The 20,098-nt window shown below is 43.5% G+C and overlaps 1 protein-coding gene and 1 long non-coding RNA gene across 6 annotated transcripts in view; one reads left to right on the forward strand and one right to left on the reverse strand.

Moving 5' to 3' along the window:
* Positions 1–20,098, forward strand: part of LOC128314068 (uncharacterized) — a 132,372-nt gene that overhangs the window by 90,183 nt on the left and 22,091 nt on the right. The gene's annotated exons all lie outside the window — the stretch shown is intronic.
* WIPF1 (WAS/WASL interacting protein family member 1) overlaps positions 1–20,098 on the reverse strand; it is a 123,329-nt gene that overhangs the window by 37,959 nt on the left and 65,272 nt on the right. Inside the window, exon 1 of one of the 3 annotated variants that reach the window (XM_015086410.3) lies at positions 4,185–5,217. The exons of the other annotated variants lie outside the window; for them this stretch is intronic. The gene's annotated coding sequence lies outside the window, so the exon portion shown is untranslated. Of the gene's footprint in view, positions 1–4,184; positions 5,218–20,098 lie in introns of those variants that run through there. 3 annotated transcript variants of the gene reach the window in all.

Below are 20,098 nucleotides of genomic sequence, written 5' to 3' on the forward strand. Positions count from 1 at the left end.
ACTCCAAGTTACACTGTAGAAATAAAATCATTTAGCCAACTCAAATTGCTACTAAAATCCTGAATTTTAAAAAGCCCATAGTTTGGGGATGCCTATCATAATTATTATGGATTCTATTCTTTAGAGACTCTTGCATGATGCAAACTTAGTTGGATGTGCTTAAGATCTGAAGACCATTAGAACTAATTAAGATGAAGTTGGCTTTGTTCTTCAACTTCCTGTAACAATGCTCAACAGGAAAATTGATGCTCACAGCAAACCACAGCCATCCTGTTTCTTCAGCACAATCTTTTCACAGCTGCAGTTGCCTGTAGTTTCTATTTTCTGATACGAGTCACAGCGCAACATCTCTGTGCTCCACCCCACCCCCACCCTCCAGCAGGCCCAGGCTCAGAGGGCTGTAGGCAATGAGGCAATTAACACAAAGAGGAAAAACAAAAGACTGCTCAACTCAAGAGGAAGCAAAAGGTAGAGAAAAGAAACAAGCTTTAAGCAAAGCAGCAGCAGCATCTAGTTAGTGGTCTCTGTTATTCGCAATCCCAGCTGGACCACACGCTGTCTGTACACGGAACCCGTCATTTCTCAAAATGTACTTGCTCTTTTCTTGATCATCATTTAAGACGATAAGTAAATTCTGCATATGGGTTGTTTTCTCAATGGTAAGGGTTTGTGTCTTGCTGTATTTAGAGGGTCCTTGGCTAGTTCAGAAATACTTCCTTTAGAGTTCTTTTAGATAAACAGTTAATTTTGGAGGGGGGAGTGGGAAAGGCATTTTTCAGAGAAGACATTTTGAAACATCTACGATGTCATTGTGATCAGTAGCACACAAATTCACAGTTTCACTGTAAGAGTAACTGGTAGGGAAATAAAGGTTGCTATGAAGTCAAGTAATTTTTTAAATCCACTGTCATACATGCTTCATTTAAAAATGAATGCAAATTTATAGACATCCAAGCCCTTTTAAAAGTGAGAAAATGAAGATAAGTTGAACGTTCCACCTGTCATGGTTTAGCTGTGGGAAAGGGAAAGGAAGCCTTTCTCTGCCTTATCCACATAACTAAAAGGTATCGAGTTTCTTCCCACTACTTCCCATCTCTTCTAAGTTTTCTCTTTAAAGGGATCAAATTTTAAAGCCAGAGTTTTCCTAAATCTTCCAGCATATTTAGTTTCACTGGAGGATTAAGATCTACCCATGTGCCCTTACCCCCAGCATATATGTCAACACACTCAATATATTTTATTCATGTTATCACTGAAAGTGTAGTCTTACAATACAAGCAAAAGTATCACCAAATTTACTTCTAAAAAGGCCAAAAGACCTGGAAGGAAAATGTCTTCCTTATGGTTATTCACTTTATTTTACTTTTTTTTTTTTAAGCTTATTTATTTAAGAGACAGAGAGCACGAGTGGGGGAGGGGCAGAGAGAGAGGGAGAGAGAATCCCAAGCAGGCTCTGCACTGTCAGTGCAAAGTGAGATCATGACCTGAGTCAAAACCAAGAGTTGGACGCTTAACCGACTAAGCCACCCAGGCGTCCCCTTTAAACCTTTTTTAAAATGTTTTTTTTTGAGAGAGAGAGACAGAGACAGAGAAGCGAGCATGCATGAGTGGGAGAGGGGCAGAGAGAGGGAGACAGATATCTGAAGCTATGTGGGGCTGGAACACATGACCCATGAGCCCGATGTGAGGCTCGAACCCACGAACCGGGAGGTCATGACTTGAGCCAATATCAGGAGTCAGACAGTCAACCGACTGAGCTACCCAGGTGCCCCTGTTGCTGTGACATTTAAAACAAAGCATTTGTAATCTCAGTCTTATGACTGCAAGAGGGCACCTAGTGGCCTCTACACTGCATTTATGAAAGAAGCTCTTGAAATTCTAGAAAACTTCACATTTAGTTGTTAGGTGGCCTTGGGCAAATTGCATAGTCTAAATCCAGTTTAGACTAAATCTATTTTATTCAAGAGTGAAATAAGGCAAATGCGTAACAATATTCACTATTTTTTTAAAAATAAAAGAAGCAAAAGAGCCTAACATGTAGCAAGTGCTCAATAAATGCTACTGTCTCCCCCCTCTATTTAACCATAAGAAAGAAACCAGGAGTCGATTGAAACCTTAGCCCACATGTCCATATCCATGCAAACCTCCTTATTACAAATGAATGGTGAAGGGAGATGTGTATAGAGTGCATTTTAAATTTCTCAGAAAAAGCGTACTAATTAAGGCATTCCTTATTCTAGTATTTTTTTCAGTTTTAATTTTTAGGAGTGAAGGTTGCAAAATACAGACAGAGGTATTTATGATAGTTCAAGAGAAATGCTCTTTTCAACAAGACATAAATGTATGGCAATTTGATTAAACAAAACTGAAATGTTTCACAATTTAAACAGCCAGAAACTTAGAAAGTAAAGTGACATGTTCATGAAATGTTAAGCAGACTTCCAAAGGGCATAAAACTTGAAAGCTCCAGAAATTAGGGAGCTCACTTCCTCTTACATTTTAGCATAGGTTGGACAACTTCCAGCCTATGGGCCAGATCTAGAATCTGATTTCATCAATGAGCAGGGTGAGATTGCTGCTGGACCCCAGGGAATCCTTTTTATCACGGACAGTTCTCAGAACACTGCACTTTATCCGGTGTCTGTATGATCCTTAAAAGTTTAAATATTAGAGTAATTAAAGAGCTGTGAACAATGAACTCATGTATGAACTTTTCAAAGAACAGCAAAAAGCCTGATTGGGATTCTAGAGAAATCATTTAAACCTCTTTAGACTACAAAAGGAAGGGTTTTGACTAGATGACGTGCCAGTTCAGAAGCAGCATAACTTTATGAAGTTAATGGGTAACACTTAAGACCCACAATCCAAATGAATTGGAAGGACGTGGCTTCCACACTGACTGACCAGCCTTTCCAGCCTCTCACCTCCCTCTCTCACTATCCCGTCTTCTTCTTTCTCTTGCCTTCTCACTTATCTATCTTTCTATATACCAAGCTGTTCTACTTTTCTTTTTTTCCTTTTTAATTTTTTCTTTATGTTTATTTATTTTTGAAAGACAGAGAGAGACAGAGCACAAGCAGGAGTGGGGTGGAGAGAGAGGGGGACACAGAATCTGAAGCAGGCTCCAGGCTCTGAGCTGTCAGCACAGAGCCCGACGCGGGGCCCGAACTCACAAATGGTGAGATCATGACCTGAGCCAAAGCTGGACGCTCAGCTGACTGAGCCACCCGGGCGCCCCCTGTTCTACTTTTCTTAATCACAATCTTCCTGAACCTTTTCTCCATTTTACCACTTCTCCATTTTCTACTGCACACACTACTTATACCATTAAATTATTTAAAAGAACTTGTCCTTATTGTCCAACTAAAGTTGTATGGGCCCTCTTAATATTTTCAAGCTTTATTTTATATTTCTCCATGGGGAAAAAGGAGTATGTCAGGTCACTTTTTCATATGTGCCCCACAGGGGGGAAAATGTTTTTTTTATACAAAGTTTCCTTAATCCTGTTCTATAGGTCTCTAGGTACATTGCTTGAAAATTTTAAATTACAGTATTTTATGACAAAGTGTTAATCATATTAACTGTAAATAGTTATAATGAATGCTACAGAATTTGGTTAGCAGTATTTAAGGTGTTAAATAGAAAGGTTCTAAAGACAGACTGTCTTTTTCCTAAAATACTCCTCTTTGAAATGGTTTAATTTGGGATTTGAACTTAAGTGACATATCTGTAGCAATCGAATGGCAACAGCTTAGTTCCATGGTACTTTCCTTTGAAGTTTCCAATGACTCCCTTTACGTTAAAAGCACCTAACTGCTGCTTGCCAAAGCGATCACTCAAAAGCAGCGTGTGGACAACTGTACCATGCACCAAAAGGATATACTTACAGACATCAACCCTTATTTTAAATGGAAAAAAAAAATTCTTGTAGATTCAAACTTGTCCAGGGGTCAGGAAAAATTCTACTGAAAATCTCGCTTATTTTTTGGCACAAAACACAAGTTACAAATTGCCCACAGTCACAACAGTGTTGAAACTAGCATTCTGTGCAACAGGAATCGATTACGTGGTCTTCTACTGAGAAATCAAACTATCCCAACATACTACGGCCCACTAAAAGCCATTTAGTTCTTCCCTCTAGCTGATAAAGGAAATACATTTAGTTTGAATATAATTTTTCTTACCGTTAGAGGATACTGTAGGAAGGCATGATCGGGGACACAGGTAGACAGACAAGCAAGATGTGAGCCCAGAGAGAAAACGGTCCCTGAAAAAGGCATCATCTTCTAACGCAAGTGTGGGGTCGTTTTTAAACAGCCATTTTGGACAAGTTCTGGCCTCTTGTTAAATGTGACATACTGAGTCAGAGGCAGACGTCTTTCTGTGGTTATTCGCTTCCTGTCTGATTAATTTGTTGTTTGTTCCTTCCTCCTTTGCTTCAGAAAAAGAAACTAGATTGGTTTTACTTAAGAAGCAAGCAAGGAAAAAAAACAACAACGCTAAATTAAAAAATTAAATGTTTCTCTTTCCACAAGGTATAACAAATCTGTTTGGTACAGTCACAAGAGATCAGGGTGTCCATCCAGTTGGCAGGCCAATGTTATTCTGGACACCTGCACAATTATAATTGTTCACAGAGCCTGAGATTCCTTCAGGAAAATGCCGCTTGAAAGTATTACTCTCAAGGACTATATCATTCGGTATTACTCTCATTGACTCTACCATTTAGTATTAAGGAAAAGAGTCACCCAAGCACTAGAAGCTCTCAGCTACACCAATGATTAGGGTAAGTGATTCTTCCTCATCTACAGAGCATTCAAGTGTGTAAAGAGAAAGAGATGCAGGTGAAGAGAGCTGGTCAGGTGTATGAAGGCAAATGAGTTCTAAAATGTGATTCTGGTGCCCAAGACAGGATAAATGATACTCAGCTCAAGTCCTATGAAGATCCAGAGCTTTCTGTTCAAAAATGTTTTGTTTCTGTCCTTCATACTTAATGGGATAACAATAACTCTCCCAGAAGATGCTTGACGAAAGCAGAGATAATGAGTGCAGAACAAGGAAAGGCAGATTTCTCGTTATTAAAGGTCTCTAAGAAGTGGATAGGCAACAGGCTACATGTAGAAAATACTATGCCAAAATCTTGAGTTATGTATAAATAACCTGAAAATGCTCATAATTCTTGCTTGATCCATCTGAAAGGTTCAGACTTATATTTGCAACACATAGCATGTAACTCTGAGAAGAAAAACTTTGAAAACAAAAACATATCTGTAGAAAGAATGAAAAACAGAGGCATATTTCAGAAACTAACTTCATTGTAAAATTAGAACTTTGGATCCTGATTCTGCTGGGTTCAGAAGGAAAAGGCATAAAAAGACCACAAGTTGCCTAATATTCCCTTCCCTGTAAAATGACAGGACTGGGTAGACCAGTGGTTCTCAACTCAGGAGGCGGGTGGAAATGTGTGGATTCATTTTTAGTCGGGGGTGAGAAGCAGTGGGTTGGAATGGGAAGCCCTGTGGGATTCTTGGGTAGAGCCCAGAATGTGGAATTTCCTATGATGCTTTGGATGATCTTACCCAAGATACTGACAGTGCTCCTACTGAGGAGTACTGGGATAGTTGATGTCTAAGGCTCTTTCAGACTCTAAATTCTTTGTGATATGAATCTAGCTGTATGAGTAGAGTTTTATGACGCTGGGCCATGGCAAAATTCCTGGAAGGAGAGCACTCAAGGATTAGTAATGGAGAGTCCTCCACTTTGCCTGGAGTCATCTAAAGGCAGGAATGCATCGGTCTTGCCTAATATAGGATCTAGAGTCCAGGGGACATGCAGTATGGGAATAAATACATGCAGGTATGGGGCACCAGACAGAGGTGGAGGCCTGCTGCTGGCATCTCCTTCCCTCTCCACTAACCTCAGGAAAATAGAAAACTTGGTCAGCTACCAAGGAAATGCTTGAGTGAACCTTGGGGAAGTCTAAGTATAGTCTAACTAGGTCTGAAAAGGGAACATGGGGATTGTGATGATTTCTCTCTGTATTTTCAGAATTATTTTGAAGGTCTCTAAGTAAGGCATCGCAAATACACACACGCACACAAATACACCCACACCCGCTCAGTACACAGGCAGTCCCGTCCATTCCCATCCGTCAGGGATGGTTCAATTGTTAGGGAGAATCACTTAGAAGGCTTCAGCCCCCAAGACGCACAAGGGAGTAGTTGTCTAGATTTCAGGTCTGTTTTCATCTTTAATGAAAACTTATAAATACAGTCAACTTTGGACACATTTATGAGGTATCTATTAGGTACCCTAGGACATAAATCAGATAATGTTCCTCCCCTGCTTAAAATCCTGCAGTGGTTTTCCATTTCACCTAGAAAGTCCAGAATCTTTCCCTGGGCCCATAAAACCCCACAATATCTGGCCCTGCCCTAGCCCTCTGACCTCCTCTCAAGTAACAGCCCTTCTTGCTAATTTACCTTCCAGTTCTTTCTGTTCCTTAAACACATTAAGCTCATTTGCATCTTGGGGCCTTACACTTGTAAGCCCTCCTCTCCCCCCTCCTACACTCATCTCCTGGTTCCTTCTCATTCTTCAGTTATCAGCAAAAATCCTCCTCCTCATGCCCCATCTCTGTGCCTATTTTCTTTTATGCACAGCACATGTCCCCACTTGACATTCTTTTACTTAATGGTTTATGTACTTGTGCGTCCCCACTAGAATTCAAACTCCATGAGGACGGGGACCTTCTTTCCTATGGTCACCTCAGCATCTACAACAGCCTCTGACACTTGGTAGGTGCTCAGTAAATGTGTTGAGTGAAAAAAAAAATCAGTATCTCCTAAAAATTCTTCCATAATATAACATTCCCTTAAGAGCTTCAGGTTGTTTCCTCTCAAATAGTGAGTGAGAAATGCCAAGACGAGACTTGCACCGTCTTCTTGGGAAAGTTCAAGTTAAAAGGGAACTTTCTGGGGTGGCTCGGTCGGTTGAGTGTCCAGCTTTTGACTTCGGCTCAGGTCATGATCCCAGGATAGTAGGACTGAGCCCTGTGTTGGTCTCCACGTTGGGCATGGAGCCTGCTTGCAATTCTTTTTCTTTCTCCCTCTGCCCCTCCCCTGCTTGTGCACACAGGCATGCCCACGCATGTGCTCATGCGCTGTCTCTTTCTCTCTGTCTCAAAAAAAAAAAAAAAAAAAAAAAAAAAGACATGTAATGGGAACTTTTCCAGAGGAAGGATGCCACAGATCTTCAGGGAAGCCTGTTAGCCCACCAGTGGATGCAGTGCAGGTAGCTTATGTAATTGGGCAGTAGGGAGAGAAAAATGTCAAAAGTAAACAATCCGATCAGAAAGGGAGAGGAAGAAAAAAAAAAAAAAAGAGGTTAGAGTGGGAGAGAGCCAAAGCATAAGAGACTCTTAAAAACTGAGAACAAACTGAGGGTTGATGGGGGGTGGGAGGGAGAGGAGGGTGGGTGATGGGTATTGAGGAGGGCACCTTTTGGGGTGAGTACTGGGTGTTGTATGGAAACCAATTCGACAATAAATTTCATATATTGAAAAAAAAAAAAAAAGGGAGAGGAAGAAATAAGATAAAGGAAATGAGGCCAGAAAAAATCAGGGAGAGGTTGTGGACTGGGGAGAGTTCCAGCTGCATCGAGGGCTACAGGAGACTTGAAGGCCACACTGCAATGATGACACACAAGTCTGGGATGTGAAGGTGCTTCCTGCCCTTCCTCCTCAGTGAGCGGTCTCAGATGGGTATCAGCTTCTTGAAAGAAGGAAATTTAAGACTGCATGAGACTGCAGACATCGAAGTTCTCACTGTCACTTACAGATGAGGAAATGGGGGTCCAGGGAGGCTAAGCGACCTGCTCGTATCACACGGCTGGCAGCAGCAGAGCAGGAGCCACAAGCCTGGTCTCCTGCTCTGCAGTCCAGTGTCATTACCGCCGTAAGCTTCATTTTAGGTTGTGAAGGAGGATTTCACTTACTTCCTTTCTATAAGCATAAGGAGACAGAAGAAAGAAAAGGTGTAGGGAGAAGGCTGTGGTGTGGAGGGAAGAAGGTGAGGGAGGGTATGATTTGTGTTGCTGTCAGGCCATTATTATAATCAAAGGCCAAAGGTAAATGGATTAAAAATCCACAGCAAAGAAAGACAATCATAGTTCTGGACTTCAAAGAGAATTAAAAAAAATTTTTTTTAATGTTTTGTTTTATATTTGAGAGAGAAAGAGATAGAGCGTGAGCAGGGGAGGGGCAGAGAGACGAGACAGAATCTGCGTGCTGTCAGCACACAGCCCCATGCAGGGCTTGAACTCACGAACCACGAGATCATGACCTGAGCCAAAGTGGGACACTGAACCAACCCAGCCACCCGGGCGCCCTGAGAATTTTAAATGTGTATTTCACCCCCATTCAAAACACAGACCGACTGAGCTTAACGGTAGAGTAAAACAAAATCAATAAGCTCTTGAACCAATCAGGTAAAGAATCCTCCATATTAATGTACAGGGAAAAAAAAAAAAAACACCACCACAAACAGACAGAAGATTATAAAACAACAGCACACTTTTTACCAGTCTGGGAAAAGCAGTAAAGAACCACAGCCCACGACCCTCCCGTGGCAACCCCAAATCAACGCAGAATGAATCAGGGGAACAGCAACATGTATAAGATATGAGAAGCCTTGTTTGCTTATAATTCTGGTTTCCCAAGTTGTGTTTCCATGACTACCTGTTATAGTATAGTTTTTGCCCTGATAGTAGAAAGATGTTTTAGAATACTGGTTCCTCAATTCTCAAACACCTTCCTCAATAGCAACATGCCCTCCCTTATAGCTTCTTAGGGGGAATGAGAAACCATGCCAGATTAAATGTGCGCATTTATTGTGTGAGGAAATCTACTTTCAAAATGTTAAAATATGAGAATTACATTATTTAAAACAGCAGAAACAAAGAAATTTCCCTCTTCCCCCAAAATAATGAGTACAGTTACACAGGTTTGATCGAATTTATTTTTTTAAGTTTATTTATTTATTTTGAAAAAGAGAGTGTGTGTGAATGGGGAGGGGCAGAGAAAGAGGGAGAGAGAATCCCAAGCAGGCTCCATGCTGTCAGCGCAGAGCCTGATGCGGGGCTCAAACCCATGAACCGTGAGATCATGGCCTGAGCCAAAATCAAGAATTGGACGCTTAACCACCTGAGCCACTCAGGCACCCCAGAGGTCTGATCATTTAAAAATAATCTCAGAAACACAGGGAAATTAAAAACAAGTTTTGTACCATTCTACACCCTATCAATATAAATTAGTGTAATCTTACTGGGGACAAATTTGCAATATATTTCCATACGTTTTGGCAGCTTGGCATTCATTCATCCTTCTTATACTGATGCCCTTCAATTTTTGTTTGGAGACCGCTCTCTCCCTCACTCTCAGAGCTGTGGGTCTGAGGCGTGTGCTCCCACTGCAGAGACAGGAAGAGCATGTGATTCAGGGTCAGCTAATCAGAGCCTTGCATTCATTTGGCCCCACATGCTTTTTTAGTGACGGCCAGTGAACTCATTAAAACCGAGGGAGCTTGTGGTCTGAGGCGAGGCCATTTCGGCTGGATGGGCTGGAGTTGGATCTGTGAGGATACGGGGGCTGGAACAGCCACACTCATCCTTTGACGACATGAGGTCTGAAAGTGAAACCAACGAGTGGGGAAGTGGGGGTGGGGGAAAATCAGCTACTGATCCTGTTGGTTGAATACATCTGTACCACAGGTTAGCCCTGTTTCTGGGCTTTTATTTTATACTAACAAACAAATTCTCTATTTTGTTTGAGATAGGACAGTCAGGTTTTCTATCACTGGCAATCCAAACACTCTTGGGATGTGGAAATCGGTACTAGAAGCGAGTGTTGCATGTGGCTAACCCTAAAATGCGCGGGTACTGATTTAAGGTCAGGTGCAGGCTAGTGCAGGCTCTCCTGGGCTAGTTGGCGTCCTTGTTATGTGATGGCAAACACCACCACTGCCACCTGTTGAATCCTTGGCCTAATACGTCCATGAGCCTACTGATGGTGCACCACTAGAGGATCTGGAGGAAACATGTAGAATGTTGGCATGTGTGGGCTGTTTCTTGCAGTCTTCAGTAAGAACCACAGAAGAGAGATAATTTAGGCTGAAGCTTACTGAAGGCACAGAGAGGCAAAAAATACAACTCTCTGTTAGAGGCCTTTTTTTTTGCCTGGGATCTGTAATGAAGATGGTTGAGGGTCAAATAATCTGGAACCTTGTGGTTTGGAAAAGTCAAAATTTCTATGCTATGCTAACATTGGATAAAGTAGGGTCGAAAGGTAAGAACCCTATCAAGAAATACATCTGGAACACAGAAGCCCGATACCCCAGTGTCCCTCCAAAGACCTTCTGTTAGGTCCTCTCATCTGAACATACGGCCAGTTACTTGATTTGTGATACACTGGGATCCATTTCAAGAGGAGTAAATTATGAATGGTTCTACCAGCTCAGGCCATTGTTTCAAATTGTACCTAATCAGAGACTAAGATTGAGGCCACAAAGTTGGAGAGTGGAGGATGGTTCATTTGGTGGGAGACAGAAGTGCCCAGACTTGGTCCCACATTTAAAGACTATGACTTGTGGCCCCTGGGTGGCTTAGTTAGTTAAGCGTCCCACTCTTGATTCCAGCTCAGGTCATGATCTCCTGGTTGTGAAATCGAGCCCTGGGTTGGGCTCCGTGCTGAGCCTGCTGGGGATTCTCTCTCTCCCTCTCTGTGCCCTTCCCTAGCTTGTGTATGCGCATGTGAGCGTTTTCTCTCTCTCAAAATAAATAAGTAAATAAATACTAAAAACAAAAACAAAAACAAAGACTATGACTCAACACAATCTTGAGTTTTGGTTACATGGAGTTCAGGGATTGGAGACACCTACCAAATTTTTAAGGGCACTACACTAGAGGATAAAGTCCAAAACTAGTTAAAAACAGATTATGATTGGGGTGCCTGGGTGGCTCAGTCAGCTGAGCAACCAACTCTTGATTTCAGCGCAGGTCATGATCTCACAGTTTCATGAGTTTGAGCAGGGAGGAGCCTGCTTGAGATTCTCCCTCTCTCCGCCCCTCCCCTGCTCTCACTTTCTCTCTCTCTCAAAATAAATAAATAAACTTAAAAACAAAAAAACACACTATGATTGCTCAAACCCTAAGGCAATCCCTAGATTCCTGATGACAATAGGTGGGTTGAGGAATAGGGGGAGGCCTGCTCTTCGAGATGGCTCTGGAAGACAGCAGAAACGGAAGATCCTCGCAGAGAGCAGAAGCAGGGTAAGCCACTGGCTGGCCAAAGTTCTCATCCCACTGACAGCACGGGGAGAACTTGCTTGGTGGGTTATAAAATATGCTAGAGACTGGCGACCGATGTCTCATTCTCTCCTTGCCCAAATGGGAATTTAACCACAAGATTCCTCTACTGTTCCTCCGCCGCCATTGTACACTGGGTATCACACCATATTGGAGCCGTACAGGCAGTTCTGTATTTTCTACCAACTACGTTATAAAGAGTTTAAAATGGGAAATTATAATAATATCTTTAGGGGTGCCTGGGTGGCTCAGTAGCTTGAGTGTCCGACTTGGGCTCAGGTGATGATCTCGCGGCTCCTGAGTTTGAGCCCCACGTCAGGCTCTGATGACAGCTCAGAGTCTGGACCCTGCTTTGGATTCTGTGTCTCCCTCTCTTTCTGCCCTTCCCCCTCTTGTGCTCGGTCTCTCTCTCTCTCTCTCTCTCTCAAAAAATAAACATTAAAAAAATAATAATTTACTTAACACTCTATTTCAAAAATATCATTATAACATGTCCTCATAATAAAAAGTATTAACTAGGCATTTTGCATTCTTTTCTTTGACTATGTCTTCAAAAATATGTATTTTACACTGGCAACATTTCAGATGCTCAAGAGCCACTACCATACTGGACAACACAGCTCTAGATGGTGCAGCCTGGTGGGAAGCAGCCCCATTTTACTCCTCCTTTTCCTCGGTAGGATACACTGATGACACTTTCACACATAATCAAAGTCAGTCCTGGGGAAGTCTCGGGGCTGCCCAGATGCAGCCCCGGGCTCTAGATTCAGGGCTAACAAGAGTTTGTCCTGCTTGGAGCCATCTCTTAAAACTTCTTGGGCTTGTGGCCAGAAGAATTAAAGACCCCAGTTGGCTTCTCCTTCCTAGACTCTTAGTGCTGACAATCCTAGCACAGGACTTGAATCCTCAGCCAAGATATACTGCATATGATACCTTCAAAGTGGGGGCTCAGAAAAGATCCATAGACTCAAAAGCCTCCGTGGCTTTCCACTGTTCACCAGGTAAAATCTAGAGTCCTTGAAGTGACTAGCAAGGCCCATGGGGACCTGACACTCACCCACTGATCCGCTTCCTGGACCACTGCTCCACCCCGTCCCCCATCCCTTGTCCTAGGGCATTTAGGACCATTTTCTCCTGGTTTTGTGGCTTGCTCCCCTCACCTGTTCACATTCTGTGTTGCCTGTGCATGGTCTGCTTTTCCAACTAGAGAAGGAGGCCGTGGAGCATAGTGTTTGCCTTGTTCACTGCTGTCCCCCCAGCTGCTTTAGATCACTATCTGGCATATCACCGGGGCTTGAAAAATAGTTGTAAATGGATTTTAAAAGCGTCCAACTCCAGGGGCACCTGGGTGGCTCAGTCAGTTGACCGTCAGACTTCGGCTCAGATCATGAGCCCCGCATTGGACTTGCTGTTGCCAGTGTGGAGCCTGCTTTGGATCCTCTGTCTGCCCCCCCCCCCCCGCCCACCCCCTCTGCTTTCTCTGTCCCTCCCCTGCTCGAGCGTTCTGTCTCAAAAATAAATTTTAAAACATTAAAAAAAAATTAGGGGCGCCTGGGTGGCTCAGTCAGTTAAGTGTTCAACTTCGGCTCAGGTCGATCTCAGGGTTCATGAGTTCAAGCCCCACGTCGGACTCTGTGCTGACAGGTCAGACCCTGGAGCCTGCTTCGGATTCTGGGTCTCCCTCTCTCTCTGCCCCTTCCCCACTCACGTGCACTCTCTCTCTCAAAAATAAATACATATTAAAAATACATTTTAATAAATAGATAAAAACATTAAAAAATTAAATAAAAGTGTCCAAGTCCAAGTTTAGTTTCATCCCTCATTGAACCTAAGGTTGGGGTTAGGCTGCTACAGGTTTGGGTGTAGGTCGGGAAGCACCAGGGTGGGGTAGGTTTGTGCTGGATTTGTTCCTCCCAAAGGTCCTGGGAAGGCTCTTGCTTCTCCTGTCATGTGGTGACACAGGACAGACATTTACAAAGACAACGTGGGGACCTGCCAACACATGTAACAGCTCTTTCTCAAGCAGGGCTATTTGCCAGTGTCAGGGATATGACAGAGCCTCTTACTTAAGTTAAAAAATGGCGAGGTGACTCCCTTGGTAAGAAGAAAAGGAGAACCACATCCGGAGTGGAAGAAAGAGACCCAGCACCATCCAGAAAGAACATTCCCATAATGGTTTCATATATTCATACTCAACCAATCAGTATTTTATCCCCAAGGACCAGCTGTCCAGTACATTAGGTTCTGAGGACAAAACGGAAGGCCCTGTTTCTCTACGCTGACAGTTTGACGTTTTTATTCTTTAATTTTTTTTAATGTTTATTTATTGGGGGGGAGGGAGAGGGAACGGCAGAGAGAGAGAGGGAGACACAGAATCTGAAACAGGCTCCAGGCTCTGAGCCATGAGCACAGAGCCCGAATGCGGGGCTTGAACTGGGAACGGCGAGATCAAGACCTAGGCCAAAGTTGGACACCCAACCAACTGAGTCACCCAGGCGCCCCCAGTTTGACAGTTTTATACTCAGCAAATAACAACAACAAATGCTGAAATTGGAACATCACTGATTTTATGTCTTTGACGGACAAATGCTTTTTATGTGTGGAGAGACCATTCACGTTTCCTTTGAAAGCACTGTCTCGTCTTAGGTAATTTAATTAAGATGCAAAAATTTCCCAGTTGGTCACCAACATCCAATACAAGTGGCCCCCAAGGGGAAAACCCATGTGAAATATAGAGAGAAGTTTCTTTCAACCCAAGGGGAAAACTAGTGGAAAGCCCCATTTTCACATCCTGCTGTGTATCCACTTGTATACACAATAGGGAGAATCTACTGCCATATGGATAGCCCTGGGTTCCTTTTGGTTGCTAATCATTAAGCATAAAGCCTAGGCTGGGGCCTTTATGATTATTTCTGGGGTGGGACAATAGCCATATTGTTCCTCATTCAGACTTCTCTAGATGGTTACCCAGTGTCTGTAGCTGAAGGACAGAAACCATGGGGACAGGAGAGCCTGTACTCGGGAAACAAGAGCCTATGTAACTCTGCACCTTTGGGCCTGACGTCACCCATCTGAACACTGCAGGAAGGGCTCCATGACCCAAGACTTCCCCTGGGACCCCTGACTGCACAGAAGCCAGGCCTGGCTGGTGCAGCTGTTACCTGGAAAAGGCAGGCCCAACCACTCTGCATGTGGTCAGGAAATGGAGGCATTTGTGGGTGTCAAAATAGTGGGGGGCCTTTGGGGACTTCACACCTGGGGACCGGAGACGCTAGACAATTTGCAGTGTCCCCGACTGTCCCACTCAGTGAAGAATTGTCCCATACGATTTTCAAAGGTCCTCTCAGAGACTGATGTAGGAAAGAAAGTGTTTCTAGTGATCTGATCCCAGACCTTGGCTCCATGTTAAATATAAACTCAAAGTAATTATGGCGCTGTTGTATTAGCCCCTGAATGTTCCAGTAACGCAACCATCCTATAAATGAAATACTATGTTTTGCTCAGTTTTACTAACAGGTCTTCACCCCTCTTGGCAGATCATGTGCCCAAAGGCATTGCCCCTGGAGGTACGTAGTTCTCTAACCCTTATCCAAGTTAGTGTGAAGGTGCAGTTGCCCACTGACGGTGGGTACAGGTGGAGATGTAAACACCCAGCCAATTACTTCATTTTGTTTGCTAATGAGTTGTATCCGATCCCTTACAAATTGAAGTTATTTAATAATAAATTATGTTCCTTTTATTTCTCTCTCCTTTTTAAAGTCTATGTATTTTGAAAGAGAAAGAGAGAGAGAGAGAGAGAGAGAGAAGGAGAGAAGGAGAGAACGAGTGGGGGAGGGGCAGAGAGAGAATCCCAAACTGACTGCGGCACCAGCATGAAGCCCCGCTCGGGGCCTGAACTCACAAACCGTGAGATGACAACTGAGCTGCAGTTGAGAGTCAGACGCTTCACTGACTAAGCCACCCAGGCGCCCCTAGTTCTCATTTTAATTGCAGGTAAAGATAATATAGATTTTGGAGGAAATTATCTGTCAGGTCAGATTATTTCACTGATGCAGTTTCACTGAAGGTTGTGAAGTCGGCACTGGAAAATAGTGGAGTGGGTGCAGAGTCACACAAGGCTGAGGGCCACTGTTCCTGGGCTTATAGTCAGGGATGCAGTTTGATGGTTCTGCTCATGTAGCCCAGGAGGGAGAGAAAGGAGCCACGGGGACCACAGCCGCTCACCTACAGTCCAGGGAGGGAATTGTGCACTTATTTCCAAACAGGTCACAGACGCACGGTGCTTCCTTCTCCTGTTTCTTAGCTGACTCTCCTTCTCTCAGTGGCTTGGCTGAAACAGAATTTATTCTACTTCAGTGACCCCAGATTCCCGGGGGGATTCTGCTACTCCAAGAACTTTCTGCCTCCCATTTGGCTGCTCTGGATTCTCCAAATGCCTGGGAAAACAGACTGTCGGGAAAACACGTCCAGGTTGTCTCTGGTGGGATGGCTACCCTACCAGGACATGGGAAAGACAATGGAAAGTGATTCCTATGGGACCAAGTGCATACACGTAGTTCTCTCAACTCCAAATATGGGTGCAGGGGCCATAGGATCAGGAAAGGGCATGATCACAAGGGGTGTGTGCGTGCACACGTTTTGCTTTTGTTTTGTTTCGTTCCCTTTGCTCAGTGCTGACCACATGACTCCTTCCCCTGGCTCATGGAACTGCTTAACTCAGCCTTGGACCATTTTATTCTGCTTCAGGACCATTCTGACAGTATGATTGATCAGTTGGCGGTTTATGTAAAAAACAACTCCACAACTACATTTAAATATCGACTAGTGCACCTGAAACGGTTACAAGATTGCACGTCAATTATTTTTCAGTGAAAGAAAAAACAAGATAAATAAGTAATGACTAGTTTGGGAATAACAAACCACAAAGATTTGAGGTATAAGAACTACATGTGGTTTATATTTTTGTAGGACACCCTCAGGAAGATAAATGGGCAGAGTTAAAAAAGAAAAAAAAAATATCTCCATGGCCTCTCCCTGCCTCATCCCGACCACCATTAAAAAAAATAAAAAATAAAACAAAACAAACAAACAGCCAAACCCCCCAGAGCCCAGGCTGCTTGTTACTCTTGGCTCCTAGGAGGCAGTTGTGTTTTAGGCAAGGCAAATAAGTAGCTGCCCGGGGACTGTGGCTAAGGTCAAGAACAGCCTGCTAGCATAACCTCCACTTCTGCCAACAGCCCCTGCCAGGCTGGGCGCGGCCCCTCTCCAGCCCCGGGGCTGTCTTCCTTCAGATTAGCTTCTCCAACTTGACCCTGTGCCATCACCACCTTTCCTACCCTTGACCTGGCCCCACACGCAACATCTCAGCCAGTCTTCTCAGCCAAAAAGAGAGACACGAAACAGGGACTTGCTTTCTAGAAATAAAAAATATTTTCTACGATCCTTTTATCTGCTTACACTACATGTGTGTCCCTGCCTGCATGGCTACCTAGTGAGCAGGGCCATCGCTAGGGCTCCGACGCACAGCAGTCATCCAACAGAGACCTTCTACCCATCACGTGACAAGGACTGCCGGTGACACGAGAGCGATCAAACAGACAAAGCTCTCCACGCACGTGGAGTTCACATTCGTATCTGAGCTGATGACACGGTGGAAGGAAAACGAATTTATCCCCTGAATCGTGCAGCCCAGGTGTTCGTTTCAGCCCGGCTCACCTTACACGGAGTAGCCTCACGAAGCTGACCTCCTGAAGGAGGCCTAATTCGGGCCCACTCCAATTTAAGTGCACAGTGCTCTGAAGTCCTTAGGTGGGGGTAGGCATTTTGGTTTGAGAACCATTTCCATACAATCATACTTGAGGGCATCCTGCCAGGCCAGCCCACAAACGTCTACTTAATTCATAGCGTGACTAACCAGACTTCATTTCCAAGTCTTCAAAGGAAAGGCCTCAGAGACGATGGAGGGGTGAGGGCTTCATTACTCTGGTACGCTCCGGCCTCAGCCTCTACCCCCTGCCGCTAGGCTGCCCTGCAATTTCCCCACTCAGGACCCTGAGTGGTTTCTGTCCCTTCCCCACGATAAGATGATCTCATCAACATGGAAGGAAGAAACATGTTGTTTTGAAAGAAAGAGGAGCTGTTCACCCAAATGATATTGAATTAGTGGGCGTTTTGTTGAGACAAAAGAATACAGAGGCACCTGCGTGGCTCAGTTGATTGATGTTCGGTCATGATCTCAGGGTTGTGGGATTGAGCCTAGAGTGGAGCCTGCTTGAGACTGACTCTCTCTCTCTCTCTCTCTCTCTCTCTCTCTCTGCTCCTCCCCCCATCATTCTTTCTCTCAAATTAAAAAAAAAGAAAAAGAAAAAGAATATATAGGGCTGTAGTGAGATCCTATGGCAGAATCACACTGTCTGGGGGTAATTTCCTTAAGTTTCTCTTACCTTTTATAGTTTCCTTCCTCCACTTAATACATCTTTTTCCTTATTAAAAACTCATACATGGAAATGTTTAGAAAATATAAATAAATTTTTAAATGACCCATAGTACTCAAAGAAACCAGTTAACATTTTGGAATTTGCTTCCAGTCTTTTTTTCCTCTGTGTGTGTGTGTGTGTGTTTGTGTGTGTGTGTGTGTGTGTGTGTGTGTCTAAAATGGGATCATACTGGGGTGCCTCAGTGGCTCAGTCGGTCGAATATCTGACCCTTGATTTCAGCTCAGGTCATGATCTCAGGCTCATGGGATTGAGCTCCAGATTGGGCTCCATACTGAGCATGAGCCTGTTTGAGATTCTCTCTCTCTCTCTCTCTCTCTCTCTCTCCCTCAGCTCCTCTCTCCCACTCACATTCTCTCTCTCTCTCAAATAAAAAAAATAATAAAATGGGATCCTACTGTATATATGTAGTTTTATATCCTTTTTTCACACTTGCTCATATTATTAAATATTCTCCTAATGCAATTTTAATAGTTGAATATTTCATTTTATGTGTGGTCTATTACCTATGTAGCTAATTTTCATTGTTAAACATTTAAATTGCATCCAATTTCGCTGTTACAAATCCTAGCAGGTTAACAGACTAAATATTTGTAGTCATTTCAGATTATTTTCTCAGGATACATGTGTTACAGTACAATTACTGGAATGGAAGATACAAAGGTTTCTCTTTTAATGATCCTGATACATATTGCTAAACTGTTTTCTCACAGTGGTAGCATTTCTTATCCCATTAGTACCTACTTCATTTCTTTTCTTTAAAAATTTTTTTTTATGTTTTTATTTTATTTTTGAGAGAGAGAGAGAGAGAGAGAGAGAGAGCGCACAAGTGGGGAAGGGCCAGAGAGACAGGGAGACCCAGAATCCGAAACAGGCTCCAGGCTCTGAGCTGTCAGCCCAGAGCCCAAAGTGGGGCTCAAACCCACAAACCATGAGATCATGACCTGAGCTGAAGTCAGATGCTTAACCCACTGAGCCACCCAGGCACCCCCCTGGGTGCCTTCATTTCTTTTCAATATGTTCTATTATTAGCACTTTTAAAAATATTTACTGATTTGATAGATGAAAATTATACGTATGGACAGTTTTGATTTTCATTTCTTTTATTAGTGAGGCTGGCAGTGTTTCATATATTTCTTGTCTTCTCCATTATTAGCAAATATTCCGCCATTAATTGTCTGTTATCCGGATTTTTTAATCACAAGGTTTTATTCTTTTCCTTATTTCTTCCATTTTTGAACCTAAAGATTACTTAAAAGTTCCACGACTTTCCATAGACAAAATAAAATGTCCTAACCTTTGAAGGACTGGATGGGTAAACAGTGACCCTTTCTGTACACCAATAAAGCAAATTTCATAAATTAAGGACGGCCTCTATTGCCGACAGATATACGCCTTTGTAAGAATTTTCTGAGATGGCGACAGTGGCTAATTTTGTGTGGCCTGTGAGCATTTTCACCATTTCCAGAAATGTCTCCGTCTTAAGTCGGGAAGAGGGTGCCGGAAGTCTGGGCCCATCTCACTGTGACACATCTACCTCAAAGGCAGAAGTAGGAATGCTTGCTTATTGTTACACACATGCATCCGTGTGCGAAGCTCTAAAGTCCGAGTACAGAAAACAGTCATTATGACCCTGAGTCACCTCATTCCATCTTCACAACACAAAAGTTCCCAGGAACTAAGGAGCGATGTGGGCTGACCCAATGAGTCTCCAAAGCTTCCTTTATCTTCACTGTCTTCACCAGCCATTAAACAAATATTTCGGAAGAAGTCAAATCTAATTTAGAGGGACGCCTGGGTGGCTCAGTCGGTTAAGCATCTGACTCGGTTTCGGCTCAGGTCGTGGTCTCTCGGTTCATGGGCCTGGGCCCCGCATCAGGCTCTGCACTGATGGTGTGGAGCCTGCTTGCGATTCTCTCCCTCCCTCTCTCTCTGCCCCTCCCCTGCTTGCTTGCATTCTCTCTCTCTTTCTCAAAATAAATAAACACTTTCTCAAAATAAATAAACAGAATTTTTTTCTTTAATGATTAAAAACTTGGTGACCAAAACCACTTCTGAGCATAGATCATTCAAAGTAACCACAGTTCGGTACCTGATGATTCACCCGAGGACCTGGGCTGGCATGCCATCCTCTGGCCTCCTTTCCACTGGGTCTTCCCAAGTCAAAGGCTCTTGCCCATTTCCTACAGTACCCTCTCCCTCTCCTTGCCAATTTCCTACAGTTCCACTCAGAAGGTGTTTGA

Source organism: Acinonyx jubatus, chromosome C1 (assembly GCF_027475565.1).
Source record: "Acinonyx jubatus isolate Ajub_Pintada_27869175 chromosome C1, VMU_Ajub_asm_v1.0, whole genome shotgun sequence".
NCBI lineage: Eukaryota > Metazoa > Chordata > Mammalia > Carnivora > Felidae > Acinonyx > Acinonyx jubatus.